This window comes from Toxotes jaculatrix, chromosome 21 (assembly GCF_017976425.1).
Source record: "Toxotes jaculatrix isolate fToxJac2 chromosome 21, fToxJac2.pri, whole genome shotgun sequence".
Lineage (NCBI taxonomy): Eukaryota > Metazoa > Chordata > Actinopteri > Toxotidae > Toxotes > Toxotes jaculatrix.
In genome coordinates, this window is record NC_054414.1 from 2,077,392 (window position 1) to 2,098,225 (window position 20,834).

General features: G+C 42.5%; 1 protein-coding gene and 3 long non-coding RNA genes across 4 annotated transcripts in view; 2 read left to right on the forward strand and 2 right to left on the reverse strand.

Annotated features, from left to right (window-relative positions):
- Nucleotides 1-20,834, forward strand: part of LOC121175582 (transmembrane protein 94-like) — an 847,517-nt gene that overhangs the window by 141,469 nt on the left and 685,214 nt on the right. The window lies entirely within an intron of this gene.
- Nucleotides 7,736-8,778, reverse strand: LOC121201063. Its single transcript, XR_005896585.1, has 3 exons — nt 8,668-8,778; nt 8,167-8,340; nt 7,736-7,919 (listed from the first exon to the last, which is right to left on the reverse strand). It is a non-coding gene; the product is annotated as an uncharacterized LOC121201063 (long non-coding RNA).
- On the reverse strand, nt 12,558-15,594 carry LOC121201066. Its single transcript, XR_005896588.1, has 5 exons — nt 15,555-15,594; nt 15,345-15,393; nt 14,417-14,496; nt 12,747-12,870; nt 12,558-12,608 (listed from the first exon to the last, which is right to left on the reverse strand). It is a non-coding gene; the product is annotated as an uncharacterized LOC121201066 (long non-coding RNA).
- The window catches only part of LOC121201071, a 247,432-nt gene continuing 243,594 nt past the window's right edge, over nt 16,997-20,834 (forward strand). The window contains exons 1-2 of the long non-coding RNA XR_005896592.1: nt 16,997-17,078; nt 19,138-19,153. This is a non-coding gene — a long non-coding RNA (uncharacterized LOC121201071). The remainder of the gene's footprint in view (nt 17,079-19,137; nt 19,154-20,834) is intronic.

Genomic DNA, 20,834 nt, shown 5'->3' on the forward strand with positions numbered 1-20,834 from the left:
TTGTCCATGGCCTCAAAGTTGGATGGCCACTCAGCCAGAAGCAGCTGCACACAGAAAGAAAGGAGGAGACATTAATGCATGCATAAGTTTTATTCTCCATCAAGCAGCAACTATGTCTCACACACACTAAACCCACACTGACCCCAGTGCCATCCATATAGTGACAAATAGCCACAACTAAGCCTGACAACACTAAACTACACAACACAGCCTGTGTTTCCACACACAGTGGTTCCATCCCTGCTTCAGCAGGTCGACAGTCACATGACCACTCTGACTGATGAGTCCTTGAGGTTTTTTTCTCCAGGTCTTCCACTCAGATGCAGTACACACACTATTGCTGGGGAGTGTACACAAATGAATCCTTCAGTGTAGAAACACTGAGCAGTATTGGCCAACATTCATCCTCATGGTTCTCTGGATCAGCAGCTCCTCCATCCTGCACAACACACAAAGAAACACACTCAACATTAGCCACAGGTGCTAGGCAAGTCAAACTCTGGAAGTTAAAACATCTTACAATACTTCCACGTGCAGCAGGGGGCGTACCTGGGCTCCACACACAAACAAATACATGTTTAAATGTAGAAACACTGAGCAATGTTGACTTATGTGCTTTCTCTTACCCTCTGATGATTCTCTAGAGCAGCTCATCCTTCCTGCAGAGAAGGCACATGCACACACAGGCTTTGGATATTTAACCTGGAATTTTCAACATTCAGCAACACTTCAAGGTGCAGCTGAGGGCCCACACTGGCCATGGCCTCATCCACACTGCTGAACACACACCCAACACCTAACCCAGGGCCATCCACACTGACAGTTACCCACAATTAAGCCTGGCAACAAGACATGCAGCTCAACCCATGCTGCAAACACTATCTGCTAGTGATGGGTAGATGAGGCGTCATGAAGCGTTTCGACACATTGTCAAACTGTATTGATACTGTGTCACTGAACACTGACACCTGCCGGACTTTAAAAATCCCTACAGGCAACCTAGTTGACAGACTCAACTGACACTGATTTGATGACCTAGTATCAGAATCAGAAAACTTTATTGCCAGGTATGTTACACATACAAGGAATTTGACGTGGTGTTGGTGCAAAAAACAGACGAATTGGACCGACAAGTCCCATAACACACAAAGTTGAAGAAAAAAGTTTTAATACTAAAATAAGAGAAAGAAGAAAGAAGTACTAAGAGGAATAAAGTAATATAATTTAAGTCATTGTATTTTATATTGCATTATTTCATATCTTCATTTAAATATAAAATCTTTGATATTGTTAGATACAATCAATAAATAATGTGAAAATGTATCATAACGTGAAAATCTAAGTGAACGTGTTGTGAATGAGGATGCTTGTGGACTGGGATTTTGTTTTTTATTTTATTTATTTTTTAATTTTTATTCAAAAAATAACGTTTAGAAATTCAGTCTGTTACACTTTTTTGGCACATGCCAATCCACAACTAAGCCTTGCCAACACTTGGCCAGTCCCAAACTCCAAAGCAGCTATACTGGTTACAAAGCCCATCTGAACCGAGCTAAAGACACAAGCCTGCACTTCAACACTCAGATCTCTCTCACACACACATACGCGCGCATAAGTGTAGAGCCGATGAGCGAAGCCAAGCGCGGTGCTTTCTCCCAAATGGTCTCGGCTGCTCCGCTGAATACCTTCGTCCGTCCTGCGGAAACCCGGCACATAATCAAACATGTTAGCCTCTGGTCACAAATCAACTCAAGCTCTGCATTTTAAACGTTCTGTGTGGGCCTTACCTGGCCTCCACGTCCGCCATTTTTCCTCTGGACTGCTCCGGACACGTGAACCTCCTGTCTCGGGCTCACGCCGAAGTTCCAGCTCCACTAGACCTGAATCGTCTCTCTGCTCTCAGCCACAGCTTTCACTGTGCACCAGAAAGTACAATAACAAATAACCTGCTAAACATGAACACACAGGCTTCCTCTGTCTACAGGTAACGAGTTCAGTTCGCTCCACTAACCAGAAAAAGAGCTTCAACAAAACAGAACGTCAGGAAGGTATCCTGTATTCCACAGCAAAATCGAGCAAACGTTACCCCAACGCCTTATAAGCCGCACTACATAAAATTCTGCCCTGCTATTGGCTGAGCCCTCTCCTCCCCGGTCACATGGGTTTGATTAGCGCATGGGCAACAGGTGCGACTGAGTTTTGGCGCGGCTCAAACTGGACTCTGATTGGACGGGACTAATGGGTGAAGTGGTAGGAGGGACCTGCGGTGACTGCCCTCATAAAGCAGCAGTAACGTCTGAATGGGAGTTCAACACAGGTGTTTGGAATGATCACAGGTTGCCAGAGGTTCACTTTCAGTCTGACTCCATGGCTTTATGTATTAAAGACTTCAATCAGAATCAGTTTTATTGGCCAGATTTATGCATACACACAAAAACAAAAAAGGAATTTGACTTCGGCTTTCCTTTGCTCTCTGGAACTACAGAACAACATAAACAAAAGAAGAACTTTTTTTCCATATATATACATACATACATATAGATATATCTATATATCTATATATCTGTATCTGTATATATATATATAGTTTGCATTATCCAGATTCAGATCTCTCTCTCTCTCTCTCTATTTATATATATATATATCTGTGTCATATAAGGTGTGTTCAAACAAAGTCAACCAGTGACTCTGCTGTCAATTGTCTTCCAACATGGTCATTATAACCATGTTACAATATGAAGTAGTATCAACAGTTTACCAAAAGCTCCCTACTTAAATTTCCTTCAAAGGTGTGTGTCACCTGTGGCCTTCCCATCACAACTACTCAGCAAAATCTCCAGTTATGTTTTTGCTCCACACATACACACAGAGTGAGCTCTCAGTAGGAAGAGCTCACTTGATTTGACTTTTATTAGTGTTTAAGGTTCATGAGGCATGTCTTATTGTTTCAGTACATGCACAGTAAAACTGTCAAATCCATTCAACAGTCCTCATTGGGAAATGTGTCTGCAAAACAGTTAAGAAATATCAAACACAACAGAGTTTATTTGGACTTTTACACACATAATAAAGACCTCAAAACAAATAAAGTCTCATTAAAAGACATCATACAATCACAATCTAAAGAAAAAAGAAAGTAAACTTATAAAAAACCAGTACACAAAATACAAAAACAGTAAAAACTATACAATATACAAATTTACATGATGTTGGAGGGGTGAAGAGTAGGATCCTGTGGGAGAGAGAAAAAACATGGACAAATGAAATGTTAGACCAGACCAGTCCACAACTAAACAGTAATTGTCACACTAAAGAATACAAACTGATCATATGATCAGTGACTACATCAGACACATCATTAGCTGATATATGTGAAAATATGCATTTAGCTGTTTTTGTAGGACACAGACGTCCTTAGGTTGATAGCAAGCTGGGGGAAAATACAAAAACTCAAAACCTAAACATCAACATCATCATCATCATCATCATCATCATAAAGAGGAGGAATCCAATCAGTAAATAAATCAGTTGGGTTTTCAACATCTGACAGAAGACGAGTCTCAGCCAGAGAGGCCATCTGGTGTGTGATTGACCTATAGACCTTACAGTGACACTTCTAATGCAGGGAATAATACAACATCCAATCAGACTGAACACGCTCGCACCAATAAGGATACCAGTGATTCCTTGCAGTAGCAATGAATGGGCATAAAATGACATCTGTAGCACGACGAGGTTCAAACCTCAGCTATGGCTTTCACCACCTCCAACTCCAAATGCGTGTCGGACAGTCCCATTAAACTGCAGCACAAACTTTTCAGATATTTCTTGCAGAAAATCCTCTTCTGGTCCCGCTTTCTGATTTCTGTAGAAGAAAGGCCTTGTTTAGCCGTGGCTAAAATAATCTGAGGTTCCAAAGACATTTTGGTTTGGTTGTGAAAAAGAAGATGAAAACAAATGGATGCCAATAATTATGTCCATCATATGTTTTATGTCTGTAAATTTGATTTGACTATATGGAAGCATTTTTGTTGTTGTTCAATAACTCTGGACGTTTTATTAAATATTGTGATTCTACAAAACTGCTTGATTTCCATTTATTTGTGAAGCTATTCTAAACTGTACTTAAAATTCAGCAGTGCCAATAACTTTGAGCAGGACTGTAAATAAAAGAAGATATTTATTAACATGACATAATCAATACACAAACAAATTTGTCAAAAGTCCTGAACATAGACACTTTCAAAAAATCCAAAATATACATTTCTTGTATCTTGTGAACAGCTATATCACAGTCCATCAGCCAACAGCCCACCATACAAATCAAGTGACAATTAACGAGGCATCAGCTCCGAGCCTATGCATGGTAATGTTATCAGGATGTTAGCATGGACTCTGCAGGCTGTACCAGAGGCACATGCTTTAACACACAGTGTGAAGTATCCATGCTGTGTAGTGAATAAAACAGTAGAACTATAGATAACAAGTACACTGATTAAGACAGAGCATTCACCTGGGTCTTCTTCATGCAGCATAGCACATATGTTTGTCATGATGTAAAGCAATAAAGAAGAAAACAGGGCAAAGAAAAAATGAAATGAGAAATGTTCTCTTGCATTGTAATGTTTGTCTAACAACCATCTTCAGTAGTTTCAGCCACAAAGTGATCATGAGTACTTCAGTGCTGTAAAAGCAGAAAATCTAATAGTACCTATTCACATACAGCCCCACTTTAAAGGTGTGACTGTAGAGAGCGTTTGTAGCCGTGGAATAACTGAAGCAGACACACACACACAAAAGCCAGTACACAGGCTAAACAGGGCTGAGGTCAGAAGTCCAAGTCTCCCCACCACAAACCGTTAAAAATAAATAAATAAATAAATAAATAAATACATGGAGTTAACCATTCACTTATATTGTCTGTAAATTTGAATGTTGCAACAAGCATTTGGATTTAGTTCCAAAACCTCCACACTACCAGAGATTCAATTCTGCTGGGGAAATGCTGAACCCTGGAATCACCCTGTTAAATATCAATGAAGAGTTTGTTTTTAGTTGTGAAACCCACAGAGGTTAGACCCTCCAAATCCCCAGCAAAAACAATGGAGAAAACAGTCCAGGCTGGACAGACCTCAGAACTTCAGCGTCCCCCAAATGCCCAGGTTCATGGTGTCCATCACTTGATGGACTACAGGTTTGTTTAGAAACAGCTGTGAGTGATATGGAGAAAATCCACAGTGACAATTATTTCTTTTAGGGGGGAAATATTTTAAAACCTCAGGTAAACTTAGGACATGTAATATGTGAACGTCATTTGATGCCAGCGTAATAAAAGTTTAAAAAAAAAAAAAAGAATAACATTACAATATATATATAAATTTATATTTCAATGTGGTTATATATTGGGATGTAAAACATTTTTTGGAAATAAATAAAATTGATCACTTGGGGCCCCAAGGCTCATTTTTGCCCCACAAGGCTAATCCAGCACTGACAACAATGACTTTCCATATGTGTAAAAACAGCTGGTATTTAGTTCTAAATGAATGCACTAGCAAGAAATACCACCAACCCACATGTACACAGGAGCAATGTTCAATTCATGTCCATCTGAAATAATGACAGCACCACACAGACGGCTGGTCTGATTGAAAAAACAGTGATACAGACGTCTGCTGCTGAGGGTCCACGTTAACTGTGTGAACCAATCACAGTCGGAAATCCAACGTATATGTGGTGGAAAAATACTTTCCTCCTTTTGAGAAGTGAAATAGAATTCTTTAGACAGTTATTGTCTTTTGATGCTTTATTATAAAATAAGGTTTACAGAGTAACCCATTTGTGCAGAAAGGACAGAGCTCACGCAGCATCAAATGCTACAGAGGTCTGACCCCAGGTTACAAGTTCCAAGAGTACTTATGCCTGTTTCTCACATACCAGCATGGCAAGGATGGCAGGGAGACAAAATAATCTGAAGGTCAAATAACAGAGGTAAGTTGTAAGTTGTGCTCGGAGACACCGGAGACATAACAGGTGTCTTCACAAAGTACAGTAAACAAAGTACATTAGGCCACTACAGGTCATGTTATATGTACTTCACCCAGAATTGAATATACGAGTTCATGAGAATATACGAATGCTTGATAAAAGAGTATATGGTTATATGATAAATTGACATTACAATTCCCCCTTTGGCCATAAAATGGCCACACCAAAGTATATACAAATTGATCATATGATCAGTGACTACATTCCTTTGGGTTTAAGTAAACACATCATTAGCTGCTAAATGTTAAAATATGCATTTAGCTGTTTCTGTAGGACACAGACGTCCTTAGGTTGATAGCAAGCTGGGAAAAATACAAACAGTCAAAACATCAATATCATCATCATCACAAGTCTCAGCCAGAGAGGCCATCTGGTGTGTGACTGACCTATCAATAGACCTTACATTGTTGCTCTTGTTGGTGACACAGAGCTTTACTCTGTAGTCACTTGGTTGGAGCTTGGCATGCTACTGGTGGAGGAGGGCGCTCTTTCACCCCTCACTCTTATATTGCAGACGGTTCCACCGCAGCTGCAGGTTAGGGGCAGCGCACGGCGTGCACCCCAGTTGTCTTCCTCAGCGTCTGGATGAGTCAGTTTTCCCTAGACCATTATTCTGGGTCTAAAGAATTTATGTGGCCTCCTTTGTTTCCAGTGATGGCGTCTGTGGTCTTTGATGAGAACCCAATCTCCAGGCTGTAAGTTGTGGAGGACTGCTGTGGCTGCAGATGGCAGGGCACTTTTCACCTGTGAATGTAATGCTGACAAGGTCGTAGACAAGTTGGCACAGTATCTCAACATAGCATCATCACATGCACCTGTGGTAAGGGGAGGGTGTAACTGGACCTACACCTGTCTGAGGGGGTCTGCCAAACAAGATTTCAAATGGACTCAAGTCATATTTGTTTCTTATTCGAGTGTGCATGTGGAAAAGCACCAGTGGAAGTGCTTTAACCCACGAAAGACCAGTTTCATCACAACATTTAGCAAGTTTTGCTTTAATGGTGCCATTTTCTCTTTCAACAGCACCTGCACTCTGTGGATGATATGAACAATGATGACGTCTGTCAAACCCAAGATAGTCTGACACTTCTTTCAGGGCTTGGTTGACAAAACCTGGTCCATTGTCACTGCTGATGACTGAAGGAATTCCCCACCTAGGAATAATTTCAGTTAGCAGTGCTTTAGCCACAGCTCCAGCATCCTGTTTGGAAGAGGGGAAAACTTCAACCCATTTGCTGAACATGTCATGACAGTATCTTTTCCCTTCACTTGGTGTTAGTTCAATGAAATCCATCATTAAATGTTCAAAGGGATTGTCAGGAGGTGGATGACCAGCAGGTGGCATATGAAGAGCCCCTGATGCATTGTTGGCTGCACAAATGATGCATTTCCTGCAAAAGTCCTGTGCAAAAGTTGAAAAAGCACGTGTGTACCATGATGAATTAACAGCAGCACACATTCCCCCTTTGCCCACGTGGTCTCTCCCATGGGACAGTTTAGCATAACAGAGGAAAAGAGCACGTGGCAAACGAGGTTTGTTATCTGGACCCATCCACACTGAGTCTTTAAATGTGGCACCTGATTTTGACCAGACAACATGTCTCTAAAACAGTTTGAAGAAAACCTGAACATGATGAGCTTCATGGATAATAAAGTGGCAGCTGAGTGTAGATATGGATGATATCACCTGTGCTGTGCTTATGAAACTTTGATACTTGTGTCTGACTCAAGATTTACAGCCACAGAAGAGCGATCAGTGTGACGGCACCTGTCTGAGCCCGACAGGGGGTAGATATCAGTTCCATCCCAGAAGTCAGTGCAGGCTTCCAGGATGAGGTCAGCCGAGCCATGTGACAGCATCTGGATGTTATCTACAACAGAGAGGTTAGAGAAAGACAGTGAGAATAACATTAGCAGACATGAAAATACACATGAACACCTTTTTTTTTAACTTGCTCATCTATTTGGTGAAGAGACAGACAAAGGACAAGTAACACAGCAAAACACACCAAGTACATATAAGAAAAAAAAAATCAGCTCTTTTCATTAAAAACTGTCAAATAAAAGAAAACAGAGCAGTAGAACGACACAGGTTGACTGAAGTGTGTATAGACTTACTGGAGGAGGAGTCTGGTACGAACAGAGAGATGAGGTGGGACATGGGAGGCTGGCGTTTGGTGAAGTAATGAAGGTGGCGGGAGGTTAACTCCTTGGTTTTCTCTCCAGATGGCAGCTGGTACAGAGCCAAGTGGTTCTCCTGTTTGAACAGCTCCCTTGCACCGGGAGTGAATCCTGACACACAAACACAAACAGACACACAAAGGAAAAGATGAGGGTAATAGATAATAAGACATGATCTAATTTGGTTCTGAAAACTTCTCTTTCTTCCCACAAACAGCACATCATCTGATACTGATGATCAGTTTAAATGATGTTTCACACCAACCCGGAGCCTCTGCCTACAGTGAAACACCTAAACATTGGGAAATGGCTGAATGTCTTTACTGGCCAACAACAACTCTGCACATCACTGCCATCATCTGGTGAGGAGTGGGACAGACGCTGAGTCTCAGCTGGTTAAACCTATGATTGTGATTGCTACAACCTGCTGCTGCTTACAGCCACTGCTGATGGGAGCTCCACAGGGGACTGTCCTGTCCCCTTTACCCTGTCCACCTCAGACTTCAGGTACAGGATTCTGACCTGCCACCTACAGAAGCTCTGAGATCTCTGCACTTGTTGGATGCATAGGGGGGAGGATGTGTCACCAGAGGGCGGTGGCTGGTTTTGTGGACTGGTGTGAGATGAACCACCAGGAGAGATGATCAAACTGGATGCTGGTTGGGTTCTGCTGGTCCTGTGACAGGCTCAGCATCTCCAGGTGGTAGTCACACACAAAGTCCTCTGCCTCCGCCTCTGGGCAGCCCATTGCAAAGTCCTGGAGACAAATGGGACAGAAATGAAAAGACCAACACCATCACAACATAGCAGGAATAGTAAAGTTACATCAGCTTACTGAATCAATAGCATGTTTCCTATTTTCACAACGGCTGGTACAGTTTCAGGTCTAAGCTTTACCTGGGCCTGGTCGTCCTCGCCTCCCTCAGTGTCGTGGCTGAAGCTCACGTTGGATCCAGAGTGGTGTTTGGTGCGACTGTGTGCGGGCTGGCAGGAACGCCGAAGCCGGACCGTGTCAGATGAGCGAATGGTGTCGTGTGAGGTCTCGCTCGGCTCGGGCCCCTCCCCCAGCTGGGTGGAGGACTCTGCCGGTAGACAGAGCAGAGCCTGCCCCTCCTGGGCCTGTACAGCAGTCACAGTTAGTCAGGAGTGGATACAACACTGTGCCTTATCAGGTGGTGAATTGGGGCTGCTGCTGAGGCTAAAAGGTGCCAGAGAAAACACAAACACACACCTCATCCCTGTCGTCATCCGTCTCCATTCGGCAGTAGGAGTTGACGGACAGGTCGTCTCTGAGATCATCCTGGCTGTTGTGAGGTGGTTCGACCCGTCCGCTGAAGAACAGCACGGTCTCTGGACTGGGGTTAGGCCACGACAGGATACCCTGTTTGTCCACACAACACAGCACCTACACATACACACACAATATCTGCAAATTAGACACATACTGTCCACTCAGCAACAAGTCTATAAAATGGTTTCCATGTCTATGGGCATAATGAGGGTTTCTGGCTTTTTATGGCCCAAATGTTGCCGTGGGCTACACCAGTCAATGGTAGAGTGTGTAAAAGGCTGGAAGTGTAGCACAGTGTCTGAGACTCTCCCTTTAAGACACCAACCAGGTGTCTCCACACACAACGTAGCATCTCCTGCATAAATGAGTGCATATACACACTCAGATATATATAGTAAGCAAGAGAGCCGCTTAATACAATATAATAGAGAGGATAAACATGTCTGAATAAATAAATGCATAAAATTCATACCTATTAGTCATAAGTCATTGGTCATAAATAAAGTGACAATAATTAAAATGTAAAAAAAAAAAAAAGCTTTAAGTAATAAGGAAGAAGCTGAATTTATAGCTCTGCCTAAAAAGCCCAAACCAGCTCTAAAACAGATAAATGTCTGTATGTTTCCACCTACAGACGACACTGACACAAACAAAGACTCTAAACCTACACCGACCTCAATGCTTTTCACACACACTGAATCCATCCACAACTGAGCCCTGACAATACTCAGCCAGACCCAAACTCCAATACACCTGGATACAGAACAAAGCCCATCTAAACTGAGCTGAAGACAGGCCTGCACTTCCATCACTCACCCTAGCACTCACTCTCTCTCTCTCACACACACACACACAGAAATGAATACATGCATGCATGTGTAGAAACACTAAACAATGTTAACCAACAGGCAACGTCTCACCTGGTCTATCATGACCCTCCAAATAAGCTCTGCCATCCTGCAAGAGAAACACAAACAGGAAGCATCAGCACACAAACCACCTTTGAAACAGCCCTTAATTTTCTTTTTTTTAAATCCACTTACCACAAAGAGCTCTGACAACACACAAACAATTGCAGTGTGTCCCTCACTCCCACATGATGGCGCTCTTTCCTCACCAGCAGCACCTTCACTGGCTCCACCTCACATACACCTACAACACACACTCACACACTAAAATTAGTGCATGCATAAGTGTAGAAACACTACAATGTGGCTCTTGCTCACCTGGTCTCAAATGGTCCTCTCACTCAGCTCCTCCCTCCTGCTGAAAAACACAAAGACATTGGTTTTGGATACTAATCAAGTCAGTCCTTGAACTTGTAATATTTTGCTTGACTTCCAGCTGCAGCAGGGGCCTTACCTGAGCTCCACATTGCCCATGGCCTCAAAGTTGGATGGCCACTCAGCCACAAGCAGCCGCACACAGAAAGAAAGGAGGAGACATTAATGCATGCATAAGTTTTATTCTCCATCAAGCAGCAACTATGTCTCACACACACTAAACCCACACTGACCCCAGTGCCATCCATATAGTGACAAATAGCCACAACTAAGCCTGACAACACTAAACTACACAACACAGCCTGTGCTTCCAACACTACCTGCTGATGGGCTTCCACACATATACAGTTGTGTCCGGATCACAACTGCATAATGTGCTTCCACATACCAACACTGGTGCAACAGCCTGGAAATAGCAAACATACACTCTAAACTAGGGGTGTGCCATCTCAGTCACCTCACAATTCGATTACGATTCACAGTGCTACGATTCGATTATTCCCCGATTATCGATGCATCTCGATTAATCTTTTTTTTCCCACATAGAATGTTTCTTTTCTCAGTTACTTGTAAAATAATGTATATTTTTACATATCTATTCATTGAAGTAAAACACGTTTATCTCTCTAAAAACAATAATAATAATACTAAAAATATATATTATGTGGCTGTACTGACATGATTCTGATTTGATTATTTTATTATGAACATGTACAGGAAAAAAATATCTGTTAAAAAAGAAAAGAAAAAACAGGGAAAGGAAATTGACAATATTTCCACTTCTATTACAATCTGATATCTTGATTTACATGTCCAGAAAGTAATCCTTTTAAATCTTATTGTATGTGAATGTCAGTCAGATTGTTTCTCATAAGGATTTTGGACACTATCCGGTCACTGCGCGTATTCTTACGTTTCCAGTCAACAGTGTTGACAGAATATGCAACACTCGATGCTAACCCCTTAGTACAGAGCCGAGCAGTTTGCGCCGAGTTTCGCAGTTTTTTCACCGACAAACACAGAACCGTAGTCAACCGCTTCGCCATGCTTGAATTGTTTTGAAGGGGGAGGGGCTTAGTCTGTTGTGCCACCCAGATTTGCTTCCCTCCGTGCAGTTTTCCCCTGACACACGTTCCTCTTCCACACGAAAACAGCACTGCACTCAAATTATGTCAAATTCCGCGTTAAAAATAGATTCAGATTTAATATATTCATAGATTTTAATCCAATTCCGCGATTCAGTGATCGCGCAAATCATAGGGCCCTATAATATGTCCGGGGGGCACGCGCTACTTTTTTTTCGTTCCGACCGCTGCATTTTCCTTCCGTTATTAAAAGATTTTTGAACATTTATGAATCGATTCTGAATCGTCAAGTGTCGCGTCACGATTAATCTATGAATCGGGCACACCCCTACTCTAAACCTAGTTGGACCCCAGTGCCCCCCCAAACTAATCTAAGTCCCATCTAAAGTGCATTAAAGACAAAAGCAGGCACTTCCTTCTTTCTGATTTTAATACAAACATTCTCTCACTCAGTCATGGATGCATGCATACTGGTAGAAACACTGCACAATGTGGCCTTCATGCACCTGGTCTCAAAGGGTCCTCTGGATCAGCTCTGTCCCACTCAGCCAGATGCAGGCACCTGCTGAACACAAAGGAACAAAAAAAAACAATAAAAAAATGCTTTAGTTTTTGGCAGTGGACCCACACAATCAGTGAGGACTTTATCAAACGGCTCACCTGTCACTGGAATGGGATGCAAGGGAGCAGGGGGATCACCTGGTTTGGTTTGCCAACAACCTGGTATACATGGCAGGAACGACAATAGTTAACATCAGACTTGAGTCCTGACCAAAAGAAATGTTTAAGGACTCTGTGATAAGTTTTTGTAATGCCCATGTGTCCTGACCAAGAGTGGTCATGAGCTAAAGAGAGTACCTGTGTGTGGTAGACTGTAGGGACAACAACCTGTAAGGTCACGCTCCAGTCCTCACCAGCATCAGCGACGCATCAACAAGCCACCGTCAAGAAGGTAAGCCACTTTCTTTTTCTGAGCCTCTTCCTGCTCAACAACAGAAGAGAGACATTTTGAGAGAGTTATATCAGTGTTTTGGGCTGAAATAAACTCTTTTCAGGTGGAGAGAGGTGACACTGACTGATCAGGCTGGCTCTCTGCCTCAGTAAAGTGGCTGTCAGGGGACTGCCCTGTGACTAGGAAAGAATCAGACGGGTCAAGGTCATTATTCCTCGATGGGGCCCTGGTAACCACACATGCTGGGAAGATCTCAGGGTATTCTTGGGCAACGTCTGTCCCTGGGCTTGAATCAATCAGGCACAACCTTACCCCCAGCTAAATCATTCCACAAAATAAAGTCAATCCCTTTTACTGGTAAAGCTGGAAGGACTGCAACTTTAAAGAGCCCACTGACCAGAGGAGACTGAAGATGTATATTATGCAATGGAGCAGAGACAAATTTCATCCCCACACCCTGAACAGCTGCACTCAAGCCACAATATGACATAGGTGACAAAGATAAAATGCCTTCATGGATAATGGACTGGGATCCACCTGTGTGTCAGGATTTTTACTGGCTGCTGATCTTTTGGATCCCCACTTAATGAAACAAAGCCCTCAGAAATGAAAGGCTTAAAACAGGGGTCAGGCTTGTTGTCCTCAACTGCTGTGTGGACGTGGACGTCCGACAGCCTCATGCTGTTGGAGATTAGAGGGTTGTTTATGCTTTAGTGATAGGCAATCAGCTATGAAGTGAGCTTTTTTCTGACAGTAGAAGCACTCAGGATGTACACGGGGAGGTGACCATGGACCCCTAGCCTTTTCAACCTTTTCAACAGGAGGGAGACCAGAACTAGACCCCGCTGGGCGTGACATAGGAACTTTGTCTGGGCGAGAAGATAAAAACTCATTTTTGTGTGCGTCAACACAAATTCATCAGCCAGCACAGCTGCTTTTACAAAGTGTTAACCTTCTGTTGATTTAAGAATACCAGCATTTTCTCTGGCAATGAATTCTTAAAGTCTTCCAACAACATTAGCTGACAAAGAGATTCCAAATCATTTGTGACATTACTAGAAGCACACCATTTATCAAAGAGAATTCCCTTTTCTCATGCAAATTCAACAAAGGTTTGCCCACTGGACCTTCTATGGTTCCTGAATCTCTGTCTGTAGGCCTCTGGAAGCAGCTCATAAGCACGCAGTATGGATTCTTTAAGCACATTATAACACAAGCTATCTGTTAACGACAAGGAAGACACAACCTCCTGTGCCTTACCTATGAGCTTGCAATGAAGCAGGACAGGCCACATCTCCTCAGGCCACTTTAGTGCTGTAGCAATCCTCTCAAATGCTGTAAAACAGGAGTCAACCTCCGCCTCCCAAAATGTGGGCACCAAGGATATATTCCTACTCACATCAAAGCTTGGCTTTGTCAGGACCAGTGGAGATACAGAATTGTCAGACCCTTGTGAAATCTGCACAGAAGAAATTTTCATGGCCTCCAATTCAAGCTGGCGTAACTTAATCTCTTTTTCAGCCTCTATCTCCAACTTGCAAACTTGTAGTCTAAGGTCATAATCCGCTCTACGTACCCTCTCCTTTTCCTGTGCTTCCAGCTGGAGACGAGCGATTGTGACCTTGATCCTTGCATCTGAACTGGAGCCAGACGACCCTGGGGAAAAAGGGTCAAAGCGAGGAAAAGTGGCTGGAACAGCTTCACTCTCAATCCTAGCACCTCGGGGTGTATCATGTACAGCCTGTTCCCTTTTACCATCAGAAAGAGAGGAAACACTTGGACCAACAACTTCCTCCCCTAACTCAGCTGAAACAGGGTTAATAGGAACAAGCAGAACCTTCAACTCAGCAAGTTTTTCCACTATTGTGTTTTGAATTTCCTTTTTAAGACTAGTTTTCTGGACAGGGATGCCATAATGAGCTGTTATACAAAGCAAATCATCTTTACATCATGAATGAACTTTTTCAATGCAAGGATTATCAATGAAGTCCTGCAAGTCAAACATCCTTCTTACACAAATACCAAACTACAAGGACTCTTCAAAATTCTTTGGTTGGTTTGTATTGACCCTGGGAAAAAGTATCCCTGAGGAGACCCCACTTGTGTTCCAACCTTAGTTGGTGGAAGCTCGGGATTTCAGGTCTGTAACACAAGCAACCAAAGCAAATGAACAGAGTCAGTGTAGGTGGCATCATTACAGTTAGTTTATTTGAAAACATCAAAATGGAACAAAATGGACAAAGTGGGGGAGATGTGGACCAGTGGTTGTGCCAAACAAAACCAAAAAAAGTTCCAATAAAACCAGGCCTAGATTACTGACTACCTGAGAAAACAAAGGAAACAAAAGACCTGGCTGAGCTCGCTAAAAAGATAAAGAGAACAAAATACAGGGGGGTGGCACCAACCAATAACCCTAGTGTGTTTATACAACAATAATTCCTACATGCTGCTAAATGTACAGGGTCCCCCAAACTCACCTGTCCACAAACACCCACCACACTTACTCTACTGCCTGATGCCACCAGAGGAAAAAGGCAATCTGCACCTGGAACACTGTGAAGCAGGGCAGGGGAGGAGAAAGAGGAAAAAAAGCACACAGGCCATCCAGGCACATAACAGCTGTATGTGTTGTGTATGCTCACACACTCAGACACACACAGAGAAATGAATGCATGCATATCTGTAGAAACACTGACCAACATGCTCTCTCTCACCTTGTTTCTCATGGTCCTCTGGATCAGCTCCTCCATCCTGCACAGGACAAACACACAATACATCAGATCCAGGTACAAACAGTCAAACCTATTTGAAACATTCTGCTACACTTCCACATTCAGCAGGGGGCGTACCTGAGCTCCACCCTGGATATGGCCTCATCCAAGTTGGAGCCCCACTCAGCCACATACACCTGGAAAGAGAGAGACATTAATGGATATGTGTAAAAACACTGAACATCTGTCACTCTATCACATCTGGGTTTAAACTCAGCCTGGCGTCCACACACCACAGTCTAAAAGTCACAGTGCCAAACTCTAACATACATGTGGTCATACCAAACAAGTCAGACATATAAAGCCAACTATTACACACATCTACTTATTTAATTCATGTCTAAAGTCAAAGTGGTACAGCTAATGGTTACCTATAAGTCTTACTATTGCATCCAACACCTCACAGTTTAAACTCTTACACTATGGCACCCAGACACCACAGGCCAACAGCCAAAACATACAGCTCTCTAACATAGGTTTGGTCTGTTTAAACAAGAAAAGGACAGAGTTTTTAAAAGTCTATCAAGTCTAAGTGGTGCATCTAACACCTCACAGTTTAAAGCCTGAGAATCTGACATCCACACAGCACAGCCTGCACTGTTTCATCTACATATTAACTATTTGTCTAGAAATTGACCTAAAACTCAAATTATTACAACTACATTTACTCTCTGGCAGTCCTCACAGATGACTCCAAACAAAGAAAAGTCATATACCTTGCAGAAAGGATGGACAGTGGAAAAGTGGCAGAAAGTTGATTTTTCTGATGAATTATCCATTAACTGCATCCCAATAGCTGCAAATACTGCAGAAGATCTGATGGAACCCACATGGACCCAAGATTCAACCAGAAAACAGTCAAGTTTGGTGGAGGAAAAATCATGGTTTGGGATTACATCCAGTAAGGGTGTGCAAGAGATCTGCAGAGTGGATGGCAACATCAACAGCCTGAACTATCAAGAAATTCTTGCTGCCCATCACATTCCAAATCACAAGAGAGGGCAAATTCTTCAGCAGGATGGCACTCCTTCTCATCAAAGTTCCTGAAAGTGAAGCAGGTCAAGGTGCTCCAGGATTGGCCAGCCCAGTCACCAGACATGAACATGATTGAGCATGTCTGGGGTAAGATGAAGAAGGAGGCTTGGAGGATGAACTGTGGGAGTCCTGCAAGACTGTTTTCTTTGCCATTCCAGATGACTTTATCAATAAGCTATCTGAGTCATTGCCGAGACGTATGGATGCAGTCCTCCAAGCTCATGGGAGTCATACATGATATTAATTCTTTTTTCCAAGGCACCATGACTTTATGTTCTGATGTTATTGTAGCATGTTTGTGTATTCAAAATAAAGTATGATTTGTAAAGCACATTATTTTTGTATGCGACAAGACTTTTGTCCAAGCACAATCTGACCTTTCTGTCCTAATTAAATGGTAAAACTCAATGAATGATACAAAACTTTATTTTGGTATAACAGGCATAATCTAAAGAGCTTTGCCTTTCATATAAGCTATTTCTGATTCCAGTCAAGTTATTATTTGTTTTTTCTACAACTTGGATGAGTGACAAGACTTTTGTCATGGACTGTATATGTTTCCACCTACAGACAATACTGACACAAGAACAAAGACTCTAAACTCACACTGACCTCAATGCTTTTCACACACACTGAATCCATCCACAACTGAGCCCTGACAATACTCAGCCACACCCAAACTCCAATGCACCTGGATACAGAACAAAGCCCATCTAAACTGAGCTGAAGACAGGCCTGCACTTCCAACACTCACCCTAGCTCTCTCTCAAAAATGAATGCATGCATGTGTAGAAACACTAAACAATGTTAACCAACAGGCAACGTCTCACCTGGTCTCTCATTACTCTCCAAATAAGCTCTGCCATCCTGCAAGAGAAACACAAACAGGAAGCATCAGCACACAAACCACCTTTGAAACAGCCCTTGATTTTCATTTTTTTTATCCACTTACCACAAAGAGCTCTGACAACACACAACAGCCACTGTGTGTCCCTCACTCCCACAGGATGGCGCTCTATCCTCACCAGCAGCACCTTCACTGGCTCCACCCCACATACACCTACAACACACACACACACACACACACACACACTAAAATTAGTGCATGCATAAGTGTAGAAACACTACAATGTGGCTCTTGCTCACCTGCTCTCAAATGGTCCTCTCACTCAGCTCCTCCCTCCTGCTGAAAAACACAAAGACATTGGTTTTGGATACTAATCAAGTCAGTCCTTGAACTTGTAATATTTTGCTTGACTTCCAGCTGCAGCAGGGGCCTTACCTGAGCTCCACATTGTCCATGGCCTCAAAGTTGGATGGCCACTCAGCCAGAAGCAGCCGCACACAGAAAGAAAGGAGGAGACATTAATGCATGCATAAGTTTTATTCTCCATCAAGCAGCAACTATGTCTCACACACACTAAACCCACACTGACCCCAGTGCCATCCATATAGTGACAAATAGCCACAACTAAGCCTGACAACACTAAACTACACAACACAGCCTGTGGTTCCATCCCTGCTTCAGCAGGCCGACAGTCACATGACCACTGTGACTGATGAGTCCTTGAGGTTTTTTTCTCCAGGTCTTCCACTCAGATGCAGTACACACACGGTTGCTGGGGAGTGTACACAAATGAATCCTTCAGCGTAGAAACACTGAGCAATATTGGCCAACATGCATCCTCATGGTTCTCTGGATCAGCAGCTCCTCCATCCTGCACAACACACAAAGAAACACACTCAACATTAGCCACAGGTGCTAGGCAAGTCAAACTCTGGAAGTTAAAACATCTTACAACACTTCCACAGGCAGCAGGGGGCGTACCTGGGCTCCACACACAAACAAATACATGTTTAAATGTAGAAACACTGAGCAATGTTGACTTATGTGCTTTCTCTTACCCTCTGATGATTCTCTAGAGCAGCTCATCCTTCCTGCAGAGAAGGCACATGCACACACACAGGCTTTGGATATTTAACCTGGAATTTTCAACATTCAGCAACACTTCAAGGTGCAGCTGAGGGCCCACCCTGGCCATGGCCTCATCCACACTGCTGAACACACACCCTACACCTAACCCCAAGGCCATCCACACCAACAGTTACCCACAATTAAGCCTGGCAACAAGACATGCAACTCAACCCATGCTGCCAACACTATCTGCTAGTGATGGGTAGATGAGGCGTCATGAAGCGTTTCAACACATTGCCAAACTGTATTGATACTGTGTCCATACTGTGTCACTGAATACTGACACCTGCTGGACTTTAAAAATCCCTACAGGCAACCTAGTTGACAGACTCAACTGACACTGATTTGATGACCTAGTATCAGAATTAGAAAACTTTATTGCCAGGTATGTTACACATACAAGGAATTTGACGTGGTGTTGGTGCAAAAAACAGACGAATTGGACTGACAAGTCCCATAACACACAAAGTTGAACAAGAAAAAAGTTTTAATACTAAAATAAGAGAAAGAATTAAGTACTAAGAGGAAGAAAGTAATAATTTAATTTAAGTCATTGTATTTTATATTGAATTATTTCATATCTTCATTTAAATTTTAAATCTGATATTTTTAGATACAGTCAATAATGTGAACATGAATCATAACGTGAAAATTTAAGTGAACTGTTGTGAATGAGGATGCTTGTGGACTGGGATATTTATTTTTTTTTATTTTTATTTTTTTTTATTTTTATTCAAAAAATAACGTTTAGAAATTCAGTCTGTTACACTTTTTTGGCGCATGCCAATCCACAACTAAGCCTTGCCAACGCTTGGCCAGTCCCAAACTCCAAAGCAGCTATACTGGTTACAAAGCCCATCTGAACCGAGCTAAAGACACAAGCCTGCACTTCAACACTCAGATCTCTCTCACACACACATACGCGCGCATAAGTGTAGGGCCGATGAGCGAAGCCAAGCGCGGTGCTTTCTCCCAAATGGTCTCGGCTGCTCCGCTGGATCCCTTCGTTCGTCCTGCGGAAACCCGGCACATAATCAAACATGTTAGCCTCTGGTCACAAATCAACTCAAGCTCTGCATTGTAAACGTTCTGTGTGGGCCAGAAAGTACAATAACAAATAACCCGCTAAACATGAACACACAGGCTTCCTCTGTCTACAGGTAACGAGTTCAGTTCGCTCCACTAACCAGAAAAAGAGCTTCGACAAAACAGAACGTCAGGAAGGTATCCTGTATTCCACAGCAAAATCGAGCAAGTGTTACCCCAACGCCTTATAAGCCGCACTACATAAAATTCTGTCCTGCTATTGGCTGAGCCCTGTCCTCCCCGGTCACATGGGTTTGATTAGCGCATGGGCAACAGGTGCGACTGAATTTTGGCGCGGCTCAAACTGGACTCTGATTGGACGGGACTAATGGGTGAAGTGGTAGGAGGGACCTGCGGTGACTGCCCTCATAAAGCAGCAGTAACGTCTGAATGGGGGTCCAACACAGAACAGGTGTTTGAAATGGTCACAGGTTGCCAGGGGTTCACTTTCAGTCTGACTCCATGGCTTTATGTATTAAAGACTTCAATCAGAATCAGTTTTATTGGCCAGATTTATGCATATACACAAAAACAAAAAGGAATTTGACTTCGGCTTTCCTTTGCTCTCTGGAACTACAGAACAACACAAACAACAGAACAACTTTTTTTCCCACTATATATATAAAACACACATATATATATATATATATATATACGTATACATATATATACATACATATATATACATATACATATTTATATATATATATATATAGTTTGCATTATCCAAATTCAGATCTCTCTCTCTCTCTCTCTCTCTCTCTCTCTCTCTATATATATATATATATATCTGTGTCATATAAGGTGTGTTCAAAAGCAAAGTCAACCAGTGAATCTGCTGTCAATTGTCTTCCAACATGGTCATTATAACCATGTTACAATATGAAGTAGTATCAACAGTTTACCAAAAGCTCCCTACTTAAATTTCTTTCAAAGGTGTGTGTCACCTGTGGCCTTCCCATCACAACTACTCAGCAAAATCTCCAGTTATGTTTTTGCTCCACACATACACACAGAGTGAGCTCTCAGTAGGAAGAGCTCACTTGATTTTACTTTAATTAGTGTTTAAGGTTCATGAGGCATGTCTTATTGCTTCAGTTCATGCACAGTAAAACTGTCAAATCCAT